Source organism: Hemicordylus capensis, chromosome 3, assembly GCF_027244095.1.
Source record: "Hemicordylus capensis ecotype Gifberg chromosome 3, rHemCap1.1.pri, whole genome shotgun sequence".
Taxonomy (NCBI): Eukaryota; Metazoa; Chordata; class Lepidosauria; order Squamata; family Cordylidae; genus Hemicordylus; species Hemicordylus capensis.
The window spans coordinates 215,529,149-215,554,789 of record NC_069659.1 but is presented as its reverse complement, the minus strand read 5'-3'; the positions used below and the strand labels follow the sequence as shown (position 1 = coordinate 215,554,789).

Below are 25,641 nucleotides of genomic sequence, written 5' to 3'. Positions count from 1 at the left end.
ACCCTCTCCCAACCTAACAGGAAGGAGCCCAGCAAAGAGCTCCTTCCTTGTCGGGATTCTGAGCAGAACTGAAGAGCTGGGGCGTGGATTGGCCGAACTGCAGCCGAAACCATGCCCCCCCTACTGAAATGGCCAATCAGGCCACTTCTTATGCCCATGCAGAGCAGGGCTGGGACAAAGCTCCTTCCCCTCCACACGAGGCAAAGGGGAGGGGAATTCTAGAAGAAATCTGCCCAAGGCTGATTCAAGTGTGTGAAGGAGCTTCTATGACCCCAGATTGTCAGACGAGTGCTCCCAATACCTTGTTGTGCTTACACAACATTGTACTTGAATACTCAATGAGTATCATAGTTCAAATAGCAAATATCAATACTCAAGCTCATATTTCCGAGGCTTCAGATTGTTCCTCCAGTTGGAAAGGAAAGGAGATATATGGCTGGATGGCTGGATGATCCTAAAATGTCCCATTTCTAATTCAGACACAAATGATGAAGTGTTGGAGAAAATATGAAGGTATTTAAAGTTATTAAGCCTATACAAACTCCACCCCCACCCCACCATACACAGGTATGGGATAGGGGATTTCTGGGCTTGCATGTAGTACATTGAGAAGGACCTCAGAATTACAGTAAATTACAAGATAAACATGCATTTATCACAGCACTGTGGTGCAGCTTCCAAAAAAAGCAAATGTGGAGTGTTCATGGATTCTGGAATGCTCTCCAGGTGGCTATTTGCTCCTCGGTCTCCATCACAGTTTTTAGAAAGTGTGTGAAATCTTGGTATTTTACCCAGGCTTTTATATGATTGTCTCTACTTCTGCTGCTTTGTATTTTGTATGGTTATATTGTGCTTGTATTTTAAATCTTTTTAGTCAGATCTATGCCTTTATATTCTAGCTTAAAAATTTAATTGTGTAATTTTTATAGTCTTGTTTTAATTTTCTGTGTAAACCGCCTTGAGATTGTTTTAATGAAAGGCAGTATACAAATTTTACAATACAATACAATACAATCAATCAATCAATCAATCAATCAATCAAGTTGTGTTAAAGCAACAAGCCCAGCACTTAATACAGAATTATCTGTTGGCATACCACCCTGCAAAATTGGACCATTTGTGAAATCTATTTTGTTCCATCACAATCAGAGAGCTGTTGTAGAGTAGCTGCTAAAGGTCTGTGCTGTGTGGCTCCTTTTCCTTGTAGATTTCTTCCGATTATGCTTTCGATTTAACACACATTTCCTTTAATACAATACCTATTGCATCCTTATTGCAGGGGCAATAAGAGTCACATTAAATCTACAGCTCAGAATAACCTCATATACCTTTGTCTTTCAGAGGCTCTCTTGGTTTTTCTTTTAGCCTTGGATTACGTATTCATTTTAATGCTATTTCCTTGATAGCTCTCCTGTTTCCCTGCTATTTTTGATATCTGCGTGGTCCCGACGTGTGTCGGCATGCAGTTACTACTTCAGCTACGAGTAGGCTAATTACAGAAAATGCATCTATCATCCTTGAACTGTGTAAAAATAGCACAAGAAAATAAAGCAGATCACCTATGCTGCTGTGCTTTCTTGATTCATAAAGGGATGATGGGTAACTATGCAAGTCTTTTGCTTCGTGCCGCTATAATTGTGAGTGTTCTAAATTCACATAAAAATGCCATTTGGTGCAGTTAATCAGTTTTTCTTACAAGTGAATCACAAACATTATTTAAATTTCTAAAAACAAATTGGGAGAAGGAGGAGGCTAAAGAGATTGTGGTAGGGGGCAAGATTCACAGTACAGTTCAAAGGCCTACTCTTAGCTATATTAAGGAATAAGTCACCAAACAGCAGTGGATGTTATGGGCATTTGACGTGTTTATTTTATTTTTTACACTTCACAGTTATAGAGGCTGACATCCTAAGGATGCATCGGTGCTTCTCACAAAGTGTTGGTTCTATTACTACTACTGCAGCTCTGCTGTTTGCACAATGGGCCGTTTTTCACTTACCTCCCCTTTCCGTGGAACTCCTGTGCTGGAAGTACTTCCTGTATTCCAGAAGCAGGTCCCTGAGGGCTGTGTGACCCTCCAGGACCTATTTCCATGTTGCAGGAAGTGCTTCCGGGTACAGGTGAGATTCACAAAAATCCCCTACCCCCTACGGCATGCGCACTGCATTAATTGATACTTGTGCATCCTTAGTCAGGAGATCAGAATGTTTTTAATGTTGTGAACATGTCAATCACTCTTCTTTTTCCCAAGGGATTTGTGCCATTCATTTAAAAATATAAAAAATAAAAGATGAACAGCTAGTCCAAAGGCCCATTTAATTGTTGACAATAGTTGACATTCAATACGTAGAATCTGTGAGGTGGCCTGAAATGTTGGTACTCCTGAGGCATCATCACATTACTCTGAAATACAGCATGTGTGGAGGGGGACTGCCTCACTCTCCCTAAATAATGCTCTAAGAAACTTAATATTATGCTAGTTAATGGCGTAGTGGGGAAAGGACTTGATTATCAAGCCAGATGTTGCTGGTTCAAATCTCCACTGGTATGTTTCCCAGACAATGGGAAACACCTATATCGGGCAGCAGCAATATAGGAAGATGCTGAAAGGCATCATCTCATACTGTGTGGGAAGAGGCAATGGTAAACCCCTCCTGTATTCTACCAAAGACAACAACAGGGCTCTGTGGTCACCAGGAGTTGACATTGACTCGACGGCACACTTTGCCTTTACATTTAATATGGATCAAAGCCTATTGTACTTTTCCTGTAACAGTATACTGAGATTGGCATTCCTTTGTTCAAGATATACATGCTTAGTAGTTAGGAGTAGTAGAAGACATAGTAGTAGCAGTAGATACTAGATAGCAATAACATTTGTGAAAAACTTAACAGTCCTGCTACATTCTGATTGGCATAACATATCACTTCCTAAATGTTTGAAGGCTTGGGGTGTGTTGGCTGGGGACTTTCTCTAGCCTGTGGGGACATCATGTACCTTAAAGGCTGCATCACTTGCGGCAGGACGGGGGCAGATGATTCCTCCCACAAATACCTTGATTTGATTGGCAAAGTGAAATAGTATTCTACCATAGGGCAGAGGCGTATCTAGGGAAAATAGCGCCTAGGGCAAACACTGAAATTGCACCCCCTGTCCAAGCATCTGACGCCCATCTTTCAGATAACTTTACCATAATATCAGCTGAAAAATACAAGTCAGGCTCGTTAATCTTTTAATATTTCAAAAACTATTTAGCAGTGGATGTAGCCAGACCAAAAAATGCTGGGAAACTACAAATTTCAGTATGCTGGGGCTCATGAAATACCCAAATACTATGTGGAGATGTACTTGGAAAACTAAACAGAAGTGCCTGTCTAATTCTCTACTATGCATTGTAGCATCACCATTACATAAGTTTTAAAAATCAATGAAGAATTTGACTTTTCCCAGATACTCTGAAAATAATTAAAGGATATTCAGAGTAAACTGTGTCACTGCTTGGAATATATTCTAGTCATTCAGAAAGACAGTTAAAATGAGAGAAAGAGAGCAAGAAACTCCCTGTGGGCCTTAATATTAAGGATTTCTCACTGAGTCAAAGACAAACTCACCATTAATAGCCATATTAGCAAGACATCACATTTAACTCACTTATCACAAGAAGCAAAGTAAGAGCAAATGAATACAATCCTAGGTCATAAGCGTCAGCTCAGTATTCACAAGCCCTGATTCTCTGTACATAGTGCCAATGTGAATTAGGGCTTCCTAAAGGCTGTGGGGGGGATTTGCAAAGGTTTCCCCTCACCTTGCTGGCCTCTAGGGCCTTGCAGGTACCATTTGAGAATGTGCGGTGGCCATTTTAAAAAATAATCTTTTTAAAAAATGGCCACTGAAAACAAAATGGCCACTGCGCATGCTCAAATGTTCTCTGCAAGGCCTGGCATGACCTAGGGCATCACAGAGGCCATTTGAGCATGCACGGTGGCCATTTTGTTTTTGGCAGCCATTTTTAATTTTTTTTAATTTTACAAAATGGCGCCCCCTTCAAGTGGTGCCCGGGGCACGTGCCCTGCCTGCCCTACCCTAGATACGCCCCTGCCATAGGTCCATGATGCTATTCTAAACTGGGATGTGTCACCCAATGCAATGTAGTTATGGTTCACACCCATAGTAACAAATAAATAGCTTCACTGTAGGAAGATGGAGAGCCAATCCCTTCATTGTTTTTCTTTTTGGCTGTTAATCAATAAAGTTGTGGTCCACTCCACCAGCTATGTCTCATGTCTTTGGGTGGAAATGGATACTAGGGGCATGAAATGGAGCTGTAGCATTGTAGCTTTATGTTGAAAACCATTGTATTTGTTCATATGGGTTAAGCGTGTCTGATATTCAGTTACAGATGGATAATGTACCCCCACCCTATTAGTCAATTAAATCACATGACATTTCTTTTGCCTTCTGAACAATCAGCTGGTTCTGAAAGCTGAAGCCCAGCCCTATCACAATTTGTCATTCTACAATTTCAAATAGTTCTGATTGTGCTGCCCTAATAGATTTTTCCATTTTAAATTGTAATTGTTAATATTGGGTGGATATTAGTTAGGTTTATCACAGACCATATCTTTGCATAAGTCCTTATCTCCAAGCCATGAACAGTTCTCACAGCAATTTAATGAACATTTCTATGAGTTTACAAAATCAATGAGTAGGACTGGAGTCTGCTTTTAGTAAATGACCCCCCGCCCCATGGCTATGGCTTTATGGCCTATGGCTTTATTGCCGATGGCCTATGGCTTTATTGCCAACTAGTAAAACACCTTGCTATATTTAAACTCTCAGGTGGGCATCTTAGAATGTGGCCGAACTTCCTTCAACCTCTGTAAGATTATGCTTTGTAACACTACCTTTTATAACCCAATGTTGGATGTAATGAGGCTTCACAGCAAAGTCAGCAAGATTACAATCACCATAGCACTCATCAGACCATTACTTCCTATCAGCTTGTGAATGTTTGGTCAATGTACTTAATATTCTGTGGGGATCTACATTTGTTCTAGGGAGAGTACCAGTTTATGTAAGTTTTCCAGGAGGTGGCACATTTAGTGGAAGACCAAAAAATACAGGCAATGAGGAAATAGATGGAATCGAAAATTAATCTTCAGCCAGGTTTCTTAGTGTGAAGCTAATGGCAGCCCAAATGCATGCTCAGAGGAAGACAAAAGCACTAGAAAATTTGATTTCTTTTGCACAAGACAACCTCTTTAGGGGAAATTGTTGGCCGTTAGGAATACTTCATGGTGGCACATTGGTGAAGGGTTGGAAGGTTTCTCTCATCTGTTTGTTTCCTGATGACTAGACAAAGCAGACATTTTATAAAACTCCATTCTGCCTGAGAGACACACAGGGTTTTAATTAAAAGTTAATTCCTAAAAGCATTGAGTTTCAAGTACATCATTCAATTTCTGTCTCTTTCACAGGAAAATCAAACAGATTCAGATGCAGTGCTCGCCTCCTCCCAGATGAATCTTTTAAAGATATACTTTTCCAATCATGGAGAAATGAACTGAAGTGAAAGATTTTTCTGGTTTTCCCCCCTGCGAGTTCCTTTTGAGATTAAATTTCCTAACGAAGTAGATATCTTCAACAATTTGCAATAGGTCAAGAATTCTACATTAGCAGCATAATCCTAAACATGCTTATATAAAAAGTAACACTCATTGGATACAGTGGGATTTACTCCCTAATTCCAGGTTCAATTCCAGGGCCTTAAACAAACAGGTCTTGAAACATGTGTATTTATACTTACATCCTGCTGATATGTGGAGTACCCAGTGAATTTATTTCTGGAATATTTATCTGTTTTACATGGATGTACATGAATCAATTTTTGTGAGTCAATTCGGGTTTGATTTGAATCAGCCTGATTTGATTTGAGCTCAAATCTAATGTCCTTGGATCTGGGTCAATTTGATTTGAATGTGATTTGAATCAATTCACATTTGAATCAATTCAGACAAATGTTTAAGGGCTAGGGGGCACCAAAGCAGGTTGGGTGGCAGAGCCCCATGGGTGCCAACTGCCACCCAACCCCCAAATTAATCAGGGCAAAGGGAGGAATATTTAGGAATTTTTATGTGCTGTGGATGCGTTGTGAAACGACTTCTTCATAGGCATTTCCTTCTTCATAGGGATTCCCTATGATTCCTTATGAAGAAGTCATTTCACAACTGAGGAGCCACGCATACAAATTCCTAAAAATCCACCCCTGGCAGTGATGGCAGCAGCTCAGAGGGGACAAAATGGAATTAGGGACAAAATGTAGGCTCAAATTGCCAAATCCATTAGATCTTGAATGGATGATTCAAGGGTGATTCTTTTCAACCTCGAATCACTTATTCTCTTGGTGTAAAATTTTGTACAAGCTGCCATTTTGAGACTGGCTCTGCCACCCCAGCTGCTGTTTAGTGGTGGTAGCTTCCAAGGCTATGCCAAAACACACACAAAAGGGAGTAGCTCCCAGAAACATTACAGCTTCCCATTCCTGCTCTACAGTTTGTATGTTGCAGCTATATCTTCCTTATTTACCATCTTTCTCACACCATAATACAGTTGTCAGCACAATGTCGCACTGCACTGTGAGAAATCTTCTGCTTGTGTTTTCACCAGTGTTCATAGATTAGGGCTAAAACATGTTCTTCTTTTCTGTCCCCTGCTTTAAACCTTTCTCCCCTGGTGTGACTGTGTGTGTGTTTGTTCTGCTGCTTTTACTTTTTTTTCCCCTGGAGTGAGTGAGGGTCTGTCTCTCTCTCTCTCTCTCTCCCCTCCCCTCTGGGACAGGGGGGCTCAGGCTTTTTGGCCTGAGGCCTCTCTCTGGCCCATTTCCATAACCTAATCCCCACTTTCCCCAACTTTTTTTGCTTTTGTGGTGGCTGCTGCTTTTAAATCTGTTGGCTGAGTTGAGATAGAGAGAGTCCTCCTCAGCTCAGCAGCAACTGCCAGTTGTTTTTATTTTATTCTGAGGTTTTTTGGGGGGCGGGGCGGGGGGTTTCCTTGTTTTGTCTGGAGCCGGTGCTTTTCTTTGTTAATCATTTTCTTGATGTGCTTAGCACACCACCTGCTCCAGAGTCCAGCACTGTCCTTGCCTTCCTTTCCTTCCCCCTCCCTCACCCCTTCTCGATCCTCATCCCTATCCCCACAGCCTTTCCCACCACCAGCCTTTTTATTTAATCATTGTTTTTTAATTATTATTTGTTTGTTTGGGTGGGTGAAGTAGCTGGAAAGCTTTTCATTCTTCCCTACCCACACATCCCAGCTGTGCCTGCCCGCCCGTGCTACCAGCTTGCCACTGGTCTGGAATTCCTTCTTTTTTCTCCTGACCAGTGTGTGGCGCAGAAGATTTCCAGGACAATGAGGGGGTAAGTGATTACTTTTTGTTGTCCCATTTCCCCGCTTTAGTGTTCCTTAAAAAGGGCCGCCTTCCGTGTCTCGGTGTGGAGAGGTATATTTTCTGTGTTTTTTCTTTGCAGGGTTTTTCTTGTTTTCACAGGTTATTTGTTGTTTTCACAGGTCCCCCATTAGTCGCCCCCCTTGTGTACTTCATTGCATTGTTTTTTATTGTATTGAATTGTTGTGGCTGGAGTGGGTGGGTAGGCTTGTTTTTAAAAGGATTTTCTTTAAATGGGGTTAAAAAAATGGTTTTCCCCAATAGGATTTTTAAAGGGTTTTCACCCCCAAATAGGAATGTTTTTTTAATCCTCCCCTCCATGTTTTAGGATCGTGTGGCGAGCAGAGCTTGCAGCAGGGTGGCAGGCAGAGTTGGGAGGGGTCCCCAAGCTGTGGGAGGCCGGGGTGTGGGGGCAGAGGAGGCACAATTGTGGAGTCCCACAGTCCCTAGTAGTGAATTCTTTGGCCCAGGTGAGGCCGTGGCATGAAGGCTCTCCTATGCAGAGGAGCTGCTGCCACTGAACCAATTCCTGGAACAGTGGCAGGCCCATCGGGTGGTGCACCACTGGTGTTGCCACCATGTGCAGAGCCTGGTGGTGCAGGGGGCTCTCCTGTCAGGGAAGCTGTTTCCGTGGCGGGGGTGGATGGAGGGGCTTGATGGCTGGCAGTGTAGCCAGATTTTCCCTCCCTCTTGAAGCCGCTCCAATGCTCCTCTTGCCACTCAGTGGCAGGACCCCTGATGATGCCCAGGTCGTGGCAGATTCCAGTGCTGGGTCCTCCCAGACTGGCAATGAGGGGGAAGGGTCTGCTGCGGAGGCGGAGGGGGAAGTTCCTCCTCCAGTGAAGCTGGGCCCTTCCTCTTCCATGCAGGGTGGAAGGGGGTGGGTGACGGAGGCCTAAGAGGGCACCCAGGGTGATGGAGGCCACCCAGAGCAGTTGGGTTTGACAGCATTTTGAGGTCACTAAAGATGCCCCAACCGCTGCTGTCTGTGTCCACTGCAGGGCACAGGTCAGTCGGGACAAGGATGCTAAACATCTTGGGACAACCTCCATGTGGTGACACATGTGATGGCATCACTCGGATCTCCTTGATTTTGTTGTCAGCGTTAGTGCACCTCGTGTGCCTGCAACTAGTGCTGACAAGGGCAGTGCGCCAGCTTCCATGAAGCAGGGCACACTGCCAGTCAAGCAGTGGATGCAGTCATCGGGCAAGAAGAGCCCTGGTCACATGGACCCACATCTCCTCACCCACCTCATAGATGATGGAGATGATGGCTACTTACGAACAGCCTTTTCGGGTGGTCAGGAACTCCGCTTGCACTGGATACTCCAGCTATTAGTGCCTGAATACACCCCTCAGGGACCACGTTCAGCTGGAACATGGTCCCCTCCCTCTACAAGCAGTGCAGGGAACTCCTGTCAGCCATGCTGCATGCACGCTGCTTTCCTGGCCCTGACTGCCCACTGGTGGGGTCCCACACCACATTTCGGCACAGGTGGGCCATCTTGCACATGGAGACTTTGGATGTCAAGCACACCAAGGAGGAGGTGTCAGCTGTACCTGGCTGCCAAATTGAGGAGTGGATAGGTGGGTTGCCACACCTCTCCCGGGACTTCATTGTGAGAGACAATGGCTCCAGTGTAACAGCAGCGGTAGAGTTAGTGTTGGAGTGTGTGAACATCCGCTGCATGGCACACACGCTCCACCTGACTGTCAGGGACGCCCTTGGCCTCAAGGAGGCGAAGGCATCCAGGGAACATGGCCGCCCCATGGTATATGCTGTTGCTGCCATGGCTGCGCTTATTTATTTATTTATTTGTTCGATTTCTAGACCACCCTTACAGAATAGCTCAGGGTGGTTCACAAATATCACAAAACAGTTAAAATCAATCAATGATCAGGAATGAAAATTTTAAAATACAATAAAGCAGCTAAAAAAATTAAACAATTCAAAATCTTATAAAAACTGATAAATTAAAAACCCTTTAAAACAATTTAAAAACCTTTGAAGGCCAGGCCAAACAGGTAGGACTTTAGGGCTCTCCTAAATGCCAATAAAGAATTCAAATTACGGATTTCTGCAGGGAGTGCATTACATAATCTAGGAGCGGCTACAAAGAAGGCCCACCTCTGGGTTGCCACCAGACAAGCTGGTGGCAACTGGAACTGGACCTCCTCAGATGATCTTAGCGTGCGGTGGAGATCAGACCGAACAAGGCGCTGTCTAAGGTAACCTGGACCTAAGCTGTTCAGGGCTTTAAAGGTAATAACCAGCACTTTGTATTTTGCCCGGAAACATATCGGCAGCCAGTGCAGCTGTTTCAAAACAGGCATAATATGGTCTCTCCGAGCCTGGAGACCATCCTGGCTTCCGCATTTTGAACTAACTGAAGTTTCTGAACTACGTACAAAGGCAGCCCCACATAGAGCGCATTACGGTAGTCAAGCCTGGAGGTTACCAGCTGGTGCACTACTGTTCTGAGGTCATCCTCCTCAAGGAATAGATGCATCTGTCAAATCAGCCTAAGCTGATAAAAAGCACTCCTGGCCACAGCCTCCACCTGAGATACCAGGGTGAGGTCTGGATGCAGGAGTACCCATAAGCTGCGTACCTGCTCCTTCTGGGAGAGTGTAACCCCATTCAGCACAGGGAGATCTAACTCATCCCTCAGCTTCTGAGCCCCTACAATGAGCACCTCCATCCTGCTTGGATTCAGATTCAATTTGTTATCCCTCATCCAGCCCATTACTGCCTGTAGGCAGGCATTTAGGGAATGACCAGCATTTCCTGATGATGCAGATTAAAGAGATCTAATTCATCCCTCAGATTCCAATCCCCCACAATGAGCACCTTGTTTGTTTGTTATTTCTCCATGTAAACTGCCCTGAGCCATTTTTGGAAGGGCAAAATAGAAATCGAATGAATGAATGAATGAATGAATGAATGAAGTAGATTTGGGTGTCATCAGCATATTGATAACACCCAGCACCAAATCTCCTGATGACCTCACCCAGGGGTTTCATGTTGATATTGAAAAGCATTGGTGACAGAATGGAGCCCTGAGGTACTCCATATTACAGCTCTCGTTGCAAAGAGCCACTGTCACCAAGCTCCGCCATCTGGGATCTGGCTGAGAGATAGGAGCAGAACCACTGCAGAGCAGTGCCTCCTATCCCCAACTCCTCCTGGCGAGCTGTTGTACATAGTTGACTTGCAGGGGGAGGGCAACAGGACTGCCAAAATGTATATTTGTAAATATTTCAGTGTTTGTAAATATGTGCTTGTGTAGATGGAAGTGTTGTCTGTGCATATGTGTGAGAGTGTGTGCGTGCGTGGAGGTTTCTTCTGTTGTGTGTGGGTGGTGGATGTTGTCAGCAGTAGTAGTAGAGGTTTTTTCTTTCCTTTCTGTCGATAGTGTTTTTGGTCTGGTTTGTGTAGATAGATAGTTGGTGGTGTAAATATTACTGTATAACTGCTGTATAGATGGATTTGTATATATACTTGTGTATATATGTATTTGTGAATTGTTTTTATTAAGTGTGCCTCCCCTCTTTCCCCTCTCGTTTGGTTCTGCTGACATGCATGCAAACACACACACCAGACACACCTGCACTGGCCACGATGGGTAAGTGGTCTCCCGCCACACCAGGTTGTGTGTGGCCTCCACTGATCCCCTCTGAGCCGGACTTTCCTATCTCTTTAATTTTTTCAGAGCACCCCCCTCTTTTCCCTTTCCAGTTTGGTTCTGCTGACATGCAACAAACACACACACCAGATACACCATCATGCACCGGCCATGATGAGTCAGTGGTCTCCTGCCACACCACACTGTGTGTGGCCTCCACTGATCCGGACTTTCTTAACCCTTTAATTTTTTCAGAGCCCCTTCTCTTTTTCCTCTTCTAGCTAGCAGCACACACACACACACACAATCCCACCACCTGGGATTGCAAAAGGATACTTGTGCAATGCAAGCCAGGAGGAAAGCGACTTGTGGCTCCTCTTGCGTTGCATGAGTTTCCTTTTGCAATCCCACCTCGGAGCCACTCGAGGAGGTGGGATTGCAAAGGAAACTTGCACAATGCAAGCCAGGAGAGCGCCACAATTGAGGGAAAGTCCTTGCAGCAGCTTAAATACGTCTGAAGTCAGAGCTGCTAACTTTCTCTAAAATATACCAAACAACAGGCGTTTGGTCTTTAAAGACCAGAGCTCAAAAGAACAATGCCACGAGAAGTATCCAGTTTGGGGTGGATGTGCATTTCTTCAAGTATTTACAGTAACCCCGATTGCACATTGACCTTGCGACATATGAGTCCTTGTTCTGTCTTTTTACAAGTCGTTGGGTCGGACCCAGCTCCTGTGTTCCTTACCACCCTTCTGCTTTTGGCTTGCGCCTGGTGTCATTGACTAGATTGCGCCCAGGTCGGAGAGGTTTCAGGCAGCGGGGCAGGTTTGTTTCCTCAGAGCTATTAATGGACTAGGAGAGGGAGGGGTGGAAGTGAAACCCCCCACTCCACTCTCGGGGGGGGGGGGGCTAAAGTTCAGGTTAGGGGGTTTTGTTTGTTTGTTTTAAACTTTCCTCGCTGCATGCTTAAATCTCGGCAGTGTGCAGTACAATTAGTGAAGGGTGGTGTCTGGCGTTCCCATTGCTATAGTCGTGTGTCGTTGTGCAGTTCTATGGGGAGTGTGATTATTTTGTCCGAAAAGTCCTTTTTTTAGCACAAGAATGCTTGAGCATTCAGTTCCAGAGAGCAAAAATATTGGGGAAAATGGGTAGCCACCTAAAACTCAAATAAGTAGGGAGATGTAGCAAATGGCCATATTCAAGTGAAAGAATCATTACATCTGGATGATTAATTATCTGGCATTAACTGCCTTGGAACAAAGATGGTTCAGTCTCTTGGAACTTGAGAGTGAGTTAGCTGCATTTAGAAACGAAAGACTTTTCAACTCACATCACTTAAAAACCCTACAGTTCCTGCTAATTCTATTTCACATCCTGATTTTTTCCCTCTCCTTTAAAAAATCCATAATACAGGGAGGCAAACAAAGCATACCTCCCTTTGCTTTTTGAGAGAAAGGCTGTCAAAAGTACACAGTATTAAGGATTAATGGGTAGAAAGAAGAAGGGAAAAGAGACTTTCGAAGACTATTTGGGGCAGGTGCAGAACTGCGGGGGTGGGGGGAGAATACAAGGAGGATGGTTTTGCAGATCCTCTGAAGAGTTTTAGCTACAAGAAGCCAAACAATGTTTTTTCCAGGAGATGAAGCTTTTTGTCTCTTAAAAATCAATAAAAGTGGTTACATAATTCTTGCTTCTACTGTACAGAATACTGCCTCTATTTGGACTTGTGTTACTAGCACAATGCATTCCACAAGTGTCCTTTTTAGCAGCCTGCGCCCCCATTTGGTTTGTTGCAAAAGCAAGTTCCAAATTTATTTTTAAATTAAATAAAATTAAAGTAGAGATTTTGCCCATTGACAGTCTCCCTAAAATGTTATACACCCACTAGGTTATACTTGAATATGCTTTTAAAGAACTCATTGCCATGGCAACCATTTCCTAGTGCACATGTTGTTGTGAGACAATATGGACAACTTCACAGGGTTGTTGTGAGGAAAAACCTAAGTGTAATGTGGGATGTATCATCATTCATTGCATCATAATTCTGGTGTTTGAGATACAAGGCAACTTCACAGGGTTGTTGTGAGGAAAAACCTAAGTGTAATGTGGGATGTATCATCATTCATTGCATCATAATTCTGGTGTTTGAGATACAAGGCAACTTCACAGGGTTGTTGTGAGGAAAAGCCTAAGTGTAATGTGGGATGTATCATCAGATGTATGTTGGGGGGGGTGGCGGGGGGGTGCCATTTCAGTGTTTGCCCCAGGCGCCGTTTTCCCTAGTTATGCCTCTGATGCACGCCACTTATGACTATATGTGCTCTGGTGCCATTACATGCCTGGGGCCCTGTGTGGCCTCCAGCAAAGATGTGGTGGACCAGACAATCTGAGGTGTTTCTTTCCCCACAGGCAAAACACATGCATTGCACACAAAGAGAAGAGCAGAAGAATCAGGTGTGTACATTATTTTAAGTTCTCCTTCTGTGTGTTGGTGTGTTTTTGTCTTGCCCTGCTTTCTTTGAAGTTTGTGTGCTGGGTTAGTTTTACTGCCTTGTGCAGTAAGGCTTTTGGCTGTTGTTGTGTACTCTGTGCTGCTGTTTGGTTTGGTCCCCTTGGCTTTGCAGTTGTGTGGGCACAGCAGCAGGTCTGTTTCTGTGGTGGTTTTTTGGTTTCCAGTTGGTTGTCTTTTTAGTTGTGTCACTGTGTTTTGGTTTGATAGCCTGCTAGGGGCACAAAACTGGAGTGGGTGGTAGGCACCCAGGGGTGCCCACCACCCACCGCTCCCCAAAGCATTCGGACACATCTGTGATTTTAGATTTTTCCAATTTTTGCATTTCTCCCCTAGGGAATAAAGGGGATTTGAGGTGGCCCAGCCGGCCCATTCTGCCCTTTGGGGGGGTGCCAGGGCACCCCAAAGTGGGTCTGGAAGCACAGTGGTTTCTGCCACAACTCCCCCCAGGCAGCCCCAAACCAGTGGGGTTCATGGGTTGTTGTTTTTTATCCAGGATTTTTTTTCAGTTACTGTCCTTTTAACAAGTCTATCTCTATCAGAGTAGCTTCTCTGGTGTGTGTGTTTGTGTGTGTGTGATCTTCATAGGGATTCATTGAGAGAATTATCAAGTATCCAATTTGTGTTTGGAGTTGCTATGTATGACTTCTCTCAATGAATTCTAACCAAACTGGGTGGGGGGTGGGGTTCAAGCAAAACCAAAACTGAACCTACCCACCCTGGTTCGAAGCTGATTCAAATTTGAACTAAACAGGCCAAGCCGGTTTTGTGCACATCTCTACTAAGGGGAATATCTTACAGTGCTCACACACCAAGTCTCCCATTCATATGCAACCAGGGCGGATCCTACTTAACTAAGGGGACAAGTCATGCTTGCTACCACAAGACCAGCTCTCCTCTCAACGTTTTAAAACACACTGTGTGTGCATATGATTAATCCATAATGGCTAGTAACTTTTTTTAGTTTAAGGAAAACTGAAGTTTATACAAATATATACTCTATATCGGATGCCAGGTTCTAAGTAGAGAGAGAAGAAAAGGTGGTGGGGTGGGGACAAGAAAAGACAACAACAAAATTATCCTGGATCGGAACTCTGAATTCTAGTTATTTGCATAAGCATTGAACCCGTTCTATTTTAAGGAAAGGAGATTGTTGGTATTTCAATGAATGACATAGAAGAAACACTTGGAAGCAAACTATTTGTTATTAACTGCCTGATCACAAGCTGATCTCATCTTTCCATTAAGGAAACACTTAAACCTTGCAACTTCCCTTCAGTAAAGAGGAGCTAATGGTTGTGCTGCCCAGGGAGCAAAATAAAGAGAGATTGATTTAAAAAGTCACTTCTGTTCCATTTCTATTTCCATGCCCCTATGGAGAAAATGGACTTCATTCCCTTCTACTTCTTTCTCCTTCCCATTCCGCTTTTCTCCTGTACATTCATGTAGCCATTTAATCATGACCCTCTGAATTCATCAGTTACCCATACATATTGATCTACTGATCATTTTCAGATGGTGAGCTGTAATTCATCAGTTAATTACTCTATGTCAATATTCTGCAATATTATTTTCGGACTGGGAACCCACCTTTTATTTTAGCTTGCAACACTGGACCTATATGTGTGTGTGTGTGTGTCTGTCTGTCTGTCTGTCTGTCTCAGCTGCATTATATTTTGAGGAGGAAAATTCAGGGAGGTAGAAAACCCCTCAGCAATCACACCCTTAATAATCAGCCTTTCGATGGTATTTGCACAGTTCTGCCTGAGCTGTGATAAATGTCCATAAGTTGAACAACTGTCCTGAAATGTCCACAAACAGGAGTCATGGAACATATGATACCAAAGGGTAGGGAGACTCAGTTATAGGCAGTCATTCAGGGAAGTAGTCAGTCAAGGCAGCAGGTAGAGCCAGATGAGAGTAGCAGGACCTTGGATAGCAACAAGTTAGCAACTTGATGTATCCATGATTGAATAGGAAAAGCAGGGTACAAACAGGGGCACCATAAAAGGGTGGGAGTCTGTGTGAATGTTCTCTGCAAGGCTCTTAGAAGAGAAAATAAAAAGAAGAAAAAGGACTTAGTACAGAACATAGGACAAAGTAGAGCATTCAGCTACTTTAAGTGACAGGAATGTTTATGCAGAATTTGGTAACTGAAGGTGATCAGGAAGTGTGACTTTATTTTGCACACAAAATCCACAAACAGACTTTGAACTATATAATAGAAACAATTTTGTATAGATATAAGATATTTTTTAATTAATGTACTTGCAAAAGAGAAGTAAAAGAACAATCTGAAACATGTAGAAACTCCAAACCTTATTCATTTTATTGAATAATTACCGTATATGTTAAATTTGAATCATAATAAATTTGAATTTGAAAAAAGATCTTCTGCTTCTTGTGGGCATGATGTCATTTTTGAATTATTGATCTGATTATTGAGTGTTAAAAATCTGTTCAGAACAATAACAGTTAAAATCTAATTACCATATTCAGATTTTCTTCTAAAAAATACATTAAAATGTTAACCTTTTCTCCAACATATTCTGGTATGAAAAGTAATGCATTTAGCTAATTTCCATACCAGGATTGTGTCTGCAAAAGTTGTTATTTATAAGTAATCTGGAAGTATGACTTTCTGTTGCACAAACACATCCACAAACTCTTCAAAATATATAATAGCATATTATTTATACATTGCTTTTCAACCAAAAAAGTAGAAAAAGAAAGTAGGAAGTAGAAAACAATGAAAAACAAATGAATAAGATGACACCTAGATTTAAGTGACACCTAGATTTCTTCTTCTTTTTCCCTAAACTTCTAGGCATCTAGCCGAACCTAAGGCACTCCTTCCTGTCTTGGCTGCCTCAAGACTTTACAGTATTGGATTTTCATCTCGTTTTTATTCTGTCTACCATTCTGGTATCCTTAAAATTAAAAGTGTTAAATTTTTAAAAAAGCACATATGCATTACATTACATACATTTTGTATGTATTGCATTCACTTCTGAGCCATGACCAACGTCCTGCTTCCTCCCCATCCAGTGACCACTTCCTGTTTCCTTCCCAGGTTCCTCATGTGCCATCTCCTGCCAGGCCTGTCTTCTGTTGCTTAACAATGGAGCGACTGTTGGAGCTAATCCCAACTTTGCACTAAGCAATGTCTTTTAAGGCTCACTTGCGATTGCTTCTTTACAACACTAATAACTCTATCAATACAAATCAGAGTGTCAACCTACCAGTAGAGGGATTTGTTCCTTTGGCATACATACCTACTAAAGGACCCACTGCACCATTTATATTACAATAATTAGTGTGTAAAACCAATGATATAAGTGGGCAGAGATATAGATGCTCCTGAAAAATAATCACATGTGGTCTGAAAAACCTGCTCTCTCTAAATGGCACTACTAATGCAAATTATGTCATTAAAAGCTGTTACCATATACTTGACAAACTGAATTACCACATTAAAATAAAAGCGTTCATTTATTATTTTTAGCTCTTTAAAGCTTTCTGGCAGTTGAGAGGATGTCAGTGACATGAATGGAGATGGAGCTAAGTGCTGGCTAAAGGATGCAGATCTTTTGGGTAAGTGCAGAAGAAAAAGAATTTCAAAAAAAGAAGCAGAGGAGCAAATGGGGTTCAGCAGTGAGCCTGGAGCAAGAAACAGGCAATGAGAAAGAGACACAAATACCACTGAGAAGAATAAGCAGACTACCAAACAGCCCAAGGGAAGCAGAAGAAATTGATAAAAGACAGAAGACAGCAGTCGAGAATCAAAGTGACAGACGTAAGGACATTGGAGGGATGCAGAAAATTAGGGACACAATCCAGAAATTGGTATCTTGGAGAAAAAGAAATAATCCCTTGCAGTCTTCAATTCAAGTTCAGAATCTTTTTTGCAACATGTTTGCAGAACTGGGAAAGAGGAAGGGGAGGATAAACAGTAGTGGACTTCTTGCTTTGAGCTCTGTGAATCTGTGACTCTTTGAACAATATTTTACAGAACCTTGGTGCTTTTTAGCTGTAAGTGGCAGAATGATCTAGTAAAAACAATTTTTGAGTGTTTATTTTGAAGCAACGTATGAAGCTCAAGTGAATGCCAAAATATCCACCATGGTTTCTCTACTCAATTCATGTTTTCCCACTTCCCTCTTTATGTTGGGTGGTTTATCTCAACTGACAAGGAGTGTGTAGAGAAATATTCTGCAATTGCTGGGCAACCACAGCACATCTTTCATCCCTCAGTTTTTCAGGACCCAGTGCTAGGCCAAGATGTTTCACCTAGTGATTGTGTTGACCCAGCTTGGGTCCAGAATCTGCTCCCCGGATTTGGGATGGTTGCTCTTTTCAACCTCATTTTGGTCTATGGTAAAGCATATATAGCAGATCCAAAGATCAGAAGTTTGCAGGATGGATGGCAATCGATGGGAAATTGACAGGGACAGGGGACAGGATTTTGCAGGGATATGAAGGAAGGGAGATCAAAAGGTAATTAGAAGGGGTGTCACTAAGTTTGTTTATGGGGAGGCTCCCAGAAGCACCCCTACACCTGCTTTGGAACTACAGGACTGTAGTTTCCATTTTTACCTCTCAGAACTCACAGGATCGTGGGCTCACAATTTGATTATCATGAGCTAACTCGTGGAGTATGTCACCTGGCATGTAGCCTGGGAGATGGTGGCTTTTTACGTTAACCTGGGACTGCAGGAGGACTATCCCTGTACTCACCTCCGATTACACATTAGATCAGTTCAATCCTATCACCTTCACAGGAAGGAATAAATAAGAGGTAACAAGCTCATCTCCTCCTCTAACAAAGTGCTAATGGCTGGCTCAGGTCACGGAAAGCAAGCTTGTTAAAACATTCCTAGACACTCCCAAGGTCTCCTGAAAACATGAGATAAGCTTTGATGCACCCATTTCATTCCACCCCACACAGGGTTCTCAACCCTATTCACCTATTGTGTTGAAAGAGCACACACAGCTAAGGTGAACAGCACAAGGATGAACTCCTTTGTCCATCCCTAGTGTCGCCTTTGTCAACAGAAAGGTGTGGTCAGCATGCCACCTCAGGGCAAGATGCTGTCTATTTCTAGTAAAGATACAATCAATCAGTGTAACTCTTCCTCAGATTCACCAGTTGTGTGTTTGTACATTTTGGCATCGGCCACTCCATCTTCTCTTGCGTGGACTCTTGCTCCCTTTCTACTTCTTGCCTCCAGATGGGCTCAAGCAATGTCAGTCATTTTCAGTTATGCAACTGCTAGACAGCTGAGTTGCCATTTCTGAAAACCAGACCATCCACTTGGAGCAATTTGTTAGACAAGGGGACCCACTTGGCATCAGTTACTGCAATCTTCTGAATGGAACTACCACCCAAACTACAGTTCTGTCCTCTAGTATCCCCTCTGTAATGTCCAGTAGATCTCACACTAACCTGATATCAGCATGCTCTGTTTTTCTTCTTTGCCCCCTGCCTGTAGGAGCCAATAATATATAGTAAAAACAGAGAAATACACAGCATGATGACATCAGGAGAGAGGCAAGTCTTCTGATGTGTTATGGAGAGAAAGTCGAAATAACTCAATACAGGGCTGCTGTTTTTACCAGCAGTGCCATGTTTAGCACACTGTAGTTTGTACTAAGCTCCCTGGCTAACAAGAAATCATATTCAGGGGGGCTATTAGAATTTAGCATATTTGTTCCCCATCTTTCCTCTAGAAAGCAAATGGTGGCATTGAAGTGAAGGAGTTCAGGAAGCAAATTACCACTGATATAAAGAAGCAAAACAAGTTTTTTCCCCTCATTCTTCTCTCCTTTTATGAGCTTCCTCCACCAATTCTGCCTGGTTTTGCTTTCTTCTAATCTGATGTTAGATGCTGAAGTTACCTGTCCATACTGGCAAAGAAACATCAGACTGAATTGTATTCATTAGCTGCAAATTACAGAGGACAAGGGAAAATGCCCTTTCTTCAACCATTGCTGATTTATGACCTGTCACATTCAGTAGACGGATGATACCCACACAGGAGACTGCCTAGTTGAAAACTGGAGAGAATGATCACATGACAGAAGCTTCAGTAACAGAGACACAGCTATATCAAGGATACATCTTCACCGTGCTCTACAGAAAGCCAGGGATCCTCCATCTGTGCTTTGCTGGAGGCTTCATGCTGACATTTCCCATATGCACAACTTTCCATCGTATCAGCATTACCCAATCAACATTTTTACCATTTATCTGAATTGCAGCAGCAAAGAACATTTTGCCTTGAAGAAGCATTTCACAGTCAAACAAAGAAGTCACTACAGAAATGCCCACTTATTGACAAAGCTCAGTCACTACCCGAAGAAACAGGAGGACTAATATTCAGCATTGAAATGGACTTTCAATAAAACATCTCATTCAGTTCCTCATTCAAGGCTTGACACTATGGCCGCATTTGCACATAACACAAAACCACTGTTAAATGGGGCAGAGGTTAGAATTCTGTTGTGTCAGAATACATGCAACCATGGTTTTGTGGGGAAAGCAACCTGAGGTTTGCCTCACCAAACTCCAGTTTGAACCTTTGGGTTGTAGTGAGCTTCACCAGCAGCACCTGATGTTTTTCAGTGGCAACGTTACTTCCGAATGGGGATGGCGCCATAACTGCAGTTTTATTTATTTTCTGGAACTGTAATAATAGAGATGGTGGTGCAACCCACCCACCCCCTGGGATCATACCAGATCCCAGGTATGATATCCCATACCAGATACCATACTCCATGTCTGTGGCACTTCCCACTAGCCGCCTCTCCAATCACTTGCCCCCCCTCCCCAGTCTTGAGTCCAACAAAGCAGTTGCCCAGCAACAGGGATGCTTCCACATCCCATCCCAACCTTGTCAGCCTGTCAAACAGCAAAGCCGGACAGGGGCATGCCCTCTTCCTGCTCTGTCTCTTGCTCCCCATTCCTGACAATCAAGAGAGAAAGGGGACAGGATGGCAAGATGGAGACAATATACTTTTCTCTCTGAAAATGAAGTGAGAAAGATGTATGTTCACAAACACATGCACGTGAAGTGGCAACATAAGCAGGGCAACCGCATTAGAGTACTGGGACGTCAACATATGGCAAGGCGGGGATATCTGGGGTTGGGTTTAAAAGGCAGCTCCAAACAGAAATTCTTGAATGGCTAAGGTCTTTCTTTGTTTGTTCAATGATGTTGGGGAAGGGGGGCAAGGGAATATTTGTGGTCCTTAGGCTTACTCATGAGAAGGGCCAGGCATCAGCATCAACATTGCCCCAGCAAGTGATTCCTCATATGAGATGAGGATGGATGCTGCCCCTGAGTGGACTGCTCACTCATGAGAGTGTAAGGCCATGGGGATGCCCCTTCACAACTCATGAGAAGAACCAACTGTGGGGACAGGGGTGTCAGGCAGAATTGCTAATAATGTGTGCGGACATCCCTTCTCCCACAAACCAGTCTCCACAAGTGTGTCAGGCCATGGAGACATGCATGGGAGCCTGATGGCAGATGTCGCCCAGCCAGGTTGCTCTATACAAGCAAGCCATGGGGATGCATACCCCAGCAATAGCTCTCCCTGTCTTGGCCACTGCCGTAAAGAATCTGTCCAAGCATACCCTCTGCCAGCCTGTCTGCCCATTTGAACATGTCCATCTTTATTTTTGCCCGGATCAGCAGACCCACTCTTCTGGGGTTGCTAGAAATCGGGGTGGCAGATCGTCGTATGGCGTAACGCTAGTCCAAACCCGGGGAAATTGAATAAGAGTAAAGATCTATCTTCAGTCCTGGTGTTTCCCCAATCTCCCTCCCCCCCATCAAAATTTGCAGTGTCAAAATCTCCTTTGGGTGTGAGAAAGCTTCCCTGGAAGGGGGGGGTACTATGCAAAAGTTGTATTATTAACCAGAGAAAATGGGGGGGGCTACACAAGTGGGGACTTCTTTGGGGGGGTTAGCTCAACTCATGAGCACACAATCTGACAGAAGACCAACGTTTTTTAGCCTAAGGTCCTCCCCAGTAGACTGGCCCACTCATGATAGTGTGAGCCCCCTGGCAGCAAGCTGCCATGGGGGCAGGAGTGTGCTTTGGTCTCCATGGACTACTTTGCCAGGGTAAGCCATTGCAAGAGCATCCTTGGCCACAGTTGGCCAGACCCCAGGATCCTTTGCCCTCCTAGGAAGTTACAATGTTCTCTTCCCTTTCCTGAGTAACATGAAAATAGTGGCCCCAAATATTCCACCCCACCCCACCAGAAATTGTGCTTGTGTGAGACAGTTGTGTTTTGGGGCTTTTACAAGGGTGGCTCTCAGAAGAAGGGCTGAAATGGCATGGCATTTAAAGGGATTTAAATGCCCTTTCACTGCCAAGGGCAGGTGGACCATTCCGAAAAGGCAGAATCACACTTGGTATGCCCCCTTCAAGATTGCGGCCAATGGCTGACACCTTGGAGACATGCTGATGCATTGCCCACAGTCTGGCAACACAAGCACTACAGAGCTTTCTGGGATGTGGCTTTGGCAGACCAGGAAGAGGGAGGGGCTCCCCTGCCCTGAAAATGGAGGTTGTCAGACTGGGGTTGGATGAACATCTGCAATGCGATTCACAGTTTGAACCTGCGATGCCATTCACAGGTTTGGCAACCTCCGGTTTCACATTATGTGCAAATGTAGCCGTGTGTCTAGTTTGTTTCCCATTCAAGGCTGCAACAAACTTGCTAATGCTCATCATAGTTTCATTTTCAGAACACTAGCTGCTTTGCTGTTTCACAGAGTGCTAGCTATTGCTTAGCAGAACAGACCAGGTTTGGTTTTTAGATTATTTTTAGCCTCATTGCTAGTGAGCAGACAACTTCAAAGTTATATACATGCAAATGAAATACAGTTAAAGGGTCTCCCCCCATTTCCTCCTCCTTCACACACACACACACACACACACACGGTCATTTTGCTCTTTGAGCTGTGAGCGAGGCACTGATTTGCAAGTTGTGGGTCATAAAGACCCATCACTGAATGGTGAAAGACCTGTGATTAGGTTTCTGCACTGCCAGCAATTAACATTTTGGACAATGGCACTGCTTTAAGAGTCATTTTCTCTCCTGAAGGAACTTTGGAAATTATTATTCTGCAAGCAAAGGGGAGGATTAAGGATCTTTAATACAAAATTCTCACCACCCTTATCAAAAGATAATTTCCAGGATTCTTCAGGGAAAGCCATAACAGTTATATTAATATAGAACTAATAAGTTGTTTAGATATACCAAGGGATGATCTGTACGGGCTTGGATTCTTTTGTAAACCATTCTCTGGTTCCCAGCACATGGGCATTGCACTTGAATGTTGAAGTAATGGAGTATCCATTACAGTCAATACAGGCTTGCATATTACAGCACTTCATATACTACACTTCCTAGAGTGACTTTTCTGTTCTGTTCATTGCCATTTAATCAAAATTGATCATTAAGCATATGATAAGCAATACATTTTAATTACATTCACATACCAGTTCACAGAAAGCAGAATTTCATGCTTCCCTAGGTGCACATAAAAGTATGATTTTCCAAGCCATTAAGGAAGAAAAGTAAGGAAAGGTGAACTGCACAGGGACTCAGTTTAACACCCTGCCACATAAACTGATGCATAGAGAGAGGGGAAAATATCCAGAAAGTCACCACGCAGTTGATGGAGTGCAACAGCTGGTAAAAGATTATAAGGCAATTTTCATGAGATTTACTGTAAGCTAGTAAACTACAAAATGGCAGAGGGCTGAAAATGAAATTAAACTAGGTTGTACATCAATGGTGATTTTGTTTTCAACAGCCATGAACTTTAAAATGAATTAAGCAGAGAGCACGTTGAGATGGCAAAAGCTCTTAGGGATAACTGTAGGAGTAGCCTCAGGGGAGGCATCAAGAAAAGGTGGTAAAGCCACAGCAGAGATGCAATTTTGGGTGAATGTGACTGTTCTTTTATTCATTTATATGAGCTAATTTTAAAAAGGGGGAGATAATTGTGGTGCAGAGATAAGATAAGGTGCTGGATTGTTTAAAAAAAAAAGTTTCTGGAAGGGAAACTTGAAATGGCTGCCAGTCATTTCTCTCTGTAAATAGATTTGCAAGGCAAAACTGTTTAAGAATATTACAAATGCCCCACTGAGCATTTCACCATGTCTTCTTCATGTTGTGTGTCAGTTCAGACGAGCTAATAACAAGGCTTACCGTAACACCTCTATCCATTTCTGTCTACTACTGCTTGAAAAACAGTGGTAGGGAGAGGCCATAGCTCCGTATTGGAACATATACTTTGAATGCAGAAGGTCCAGGGCGACCACTCCATGAGGTGAGGTGAGGCAGTTGCCTCAAGTAGCAGATATGGGGACATCAGTGGGACAAGATGCCCCCACCACCTCACCTGCCTCCCTCTGCTACCTCTTACCATTGGAGCAGCTCTTCATCTACCATTGGCACAGCCACCGCTCAGGAAAGAGCCACATTGAGATGGCCCTCTCCTCACCCTTCACCTTCTTTCAAGCAACACACACTGCCTGGCTTGGCATAGCTCTTTCAGGACTGTGCCATGGGCAGCAGATGCTAGGTTGCGCAAGGCCAGAGGACTGGACTGGGAGAGCCAATTAGGGGTCAGTTCACTAACCTGAGAGGAAGCTGTAGCTCAAATATCCCATGATACAAAAAAGACTTTGGTTGGGGATGGAAATTAGCTGGTTAGGGGCCTGTTAAAGGCCCATACAAAAGGACAGTGGTCATGTTAACCTAGCTGGCTAAGGCCTAGGGAATTTTAGCTGATTAATAAAATTTGTGTAATGTGTTTGAAAAATAACTTGCACAAACAGGAAGGAGGTTTTATCCTGGCCATCATAGATAAGTTTGGCTCTGGCGAGATGTGGAGAGGCCAGTCAGCAGCACTGGACCACTCTCAACCCACAAGAGGGGATTTCCAAGAACTGGAGGCGAGAACCGAAAGTCGACAAGTCGAGTAGAGAATTGCTAGGTTGAAGGGTCTGTCAGAAGGATGAGTTGGGCAAGAAATCCGCACAGACCAGATGGACGCCACAACCCAAAGAGACCAGACCCCACACAGATGATAAGAGGGTTCATATCAGATGGCCACAAACTACACTCAAGATAACTGGGAGGAGCAGAGGGGTGGACAAGAGCAGAGACTACAAGCCTAATTGACCAGAAGGGAACTATCAAGATCTGCACATCACACACCCCATCCCTACCCAGGTTAGGTATAAAGGGTTTGATCAGAGACATGGTCAGAGGACCACCGCCCTTCTACATGGAAACTAGACAGGACCTGGATGTATCCCATGCTGGTGGTCAGCCTCTCTACATGCTTCTGGTCCTAACTAGCTCAGAGTCCTGGCCAGACACTGACCTAGTTGTGTATGTATTTAGGTAGAGGATTTGTCTGAGTGTTTGGAGGAGAAAAGCTTAATGTGTATTGATTATAATACCCAGTGGTCTTGCTTTATTACTGCACTATTAATATTTGTCACAGGAATTGTTGTTTGCCTTGCCAAAAATTGTGTGTATTCTATTGAGTGCAGAGTCACCTAAGCCACAAGGCTTAAACAGGTGGGGTGGTTCAGAGACACTCCATCTGTCTCCAACAAACCATAAGAATATTATATTATGCAACTGTTTCCTTGAATCTCTAATTATACCTAGTTTATCTGTGAAGAGGCCTCAGTTTGGGCTGTTGTTTATTGCTCTGGGAATGAAGTAGTTTCCCTAGTCAGACTTTATCTTTAGACAGGGACCAAGCATGGTCAGTCTTTGACCACATACAGGGCCATAAGAGCAGGTGACTTGATCAGAAGCCCCTTGCCCTGCCCAAAACATAAGTACAGAACTAAACAAGTCTTCCTATGTTTCCCTTGAATCTGGCTGTCAGGGAGGAAACCCAAGTACATTCCCAATTTGAGCATTCAAACGTGTCAGGGAACATGCATGTAACACATATGTAGACACATGTACAACAAAGCCAAGAAGACTATCAGGACAAACCAGTAGTTGAGG

At 43.6% G+C, this 25,641-nt stretch overlaps 1 long non-coding RNA gene across 1 annotated transcript in view; it reads left to right on the top strand.

Moving 5' to 3' along the window:
• Nucleotides 1-243: 243 nt before the first annotated feature.
• Nucleotides 244-25,641, top strand: part of LOC128351791 (uncharacterized) — a 49,124-nt gene continuing 23,726 nt past the window's right edge. Inside the window, exon 1 of the long non-coding RNA XR_008320042.1 lies at nt 244-513. This is a non-coding gene — a long non-coding RNA (uncharacterized LOC128351791). The remainder of the gene's footprint in view (nt 514-25,641) is intronic.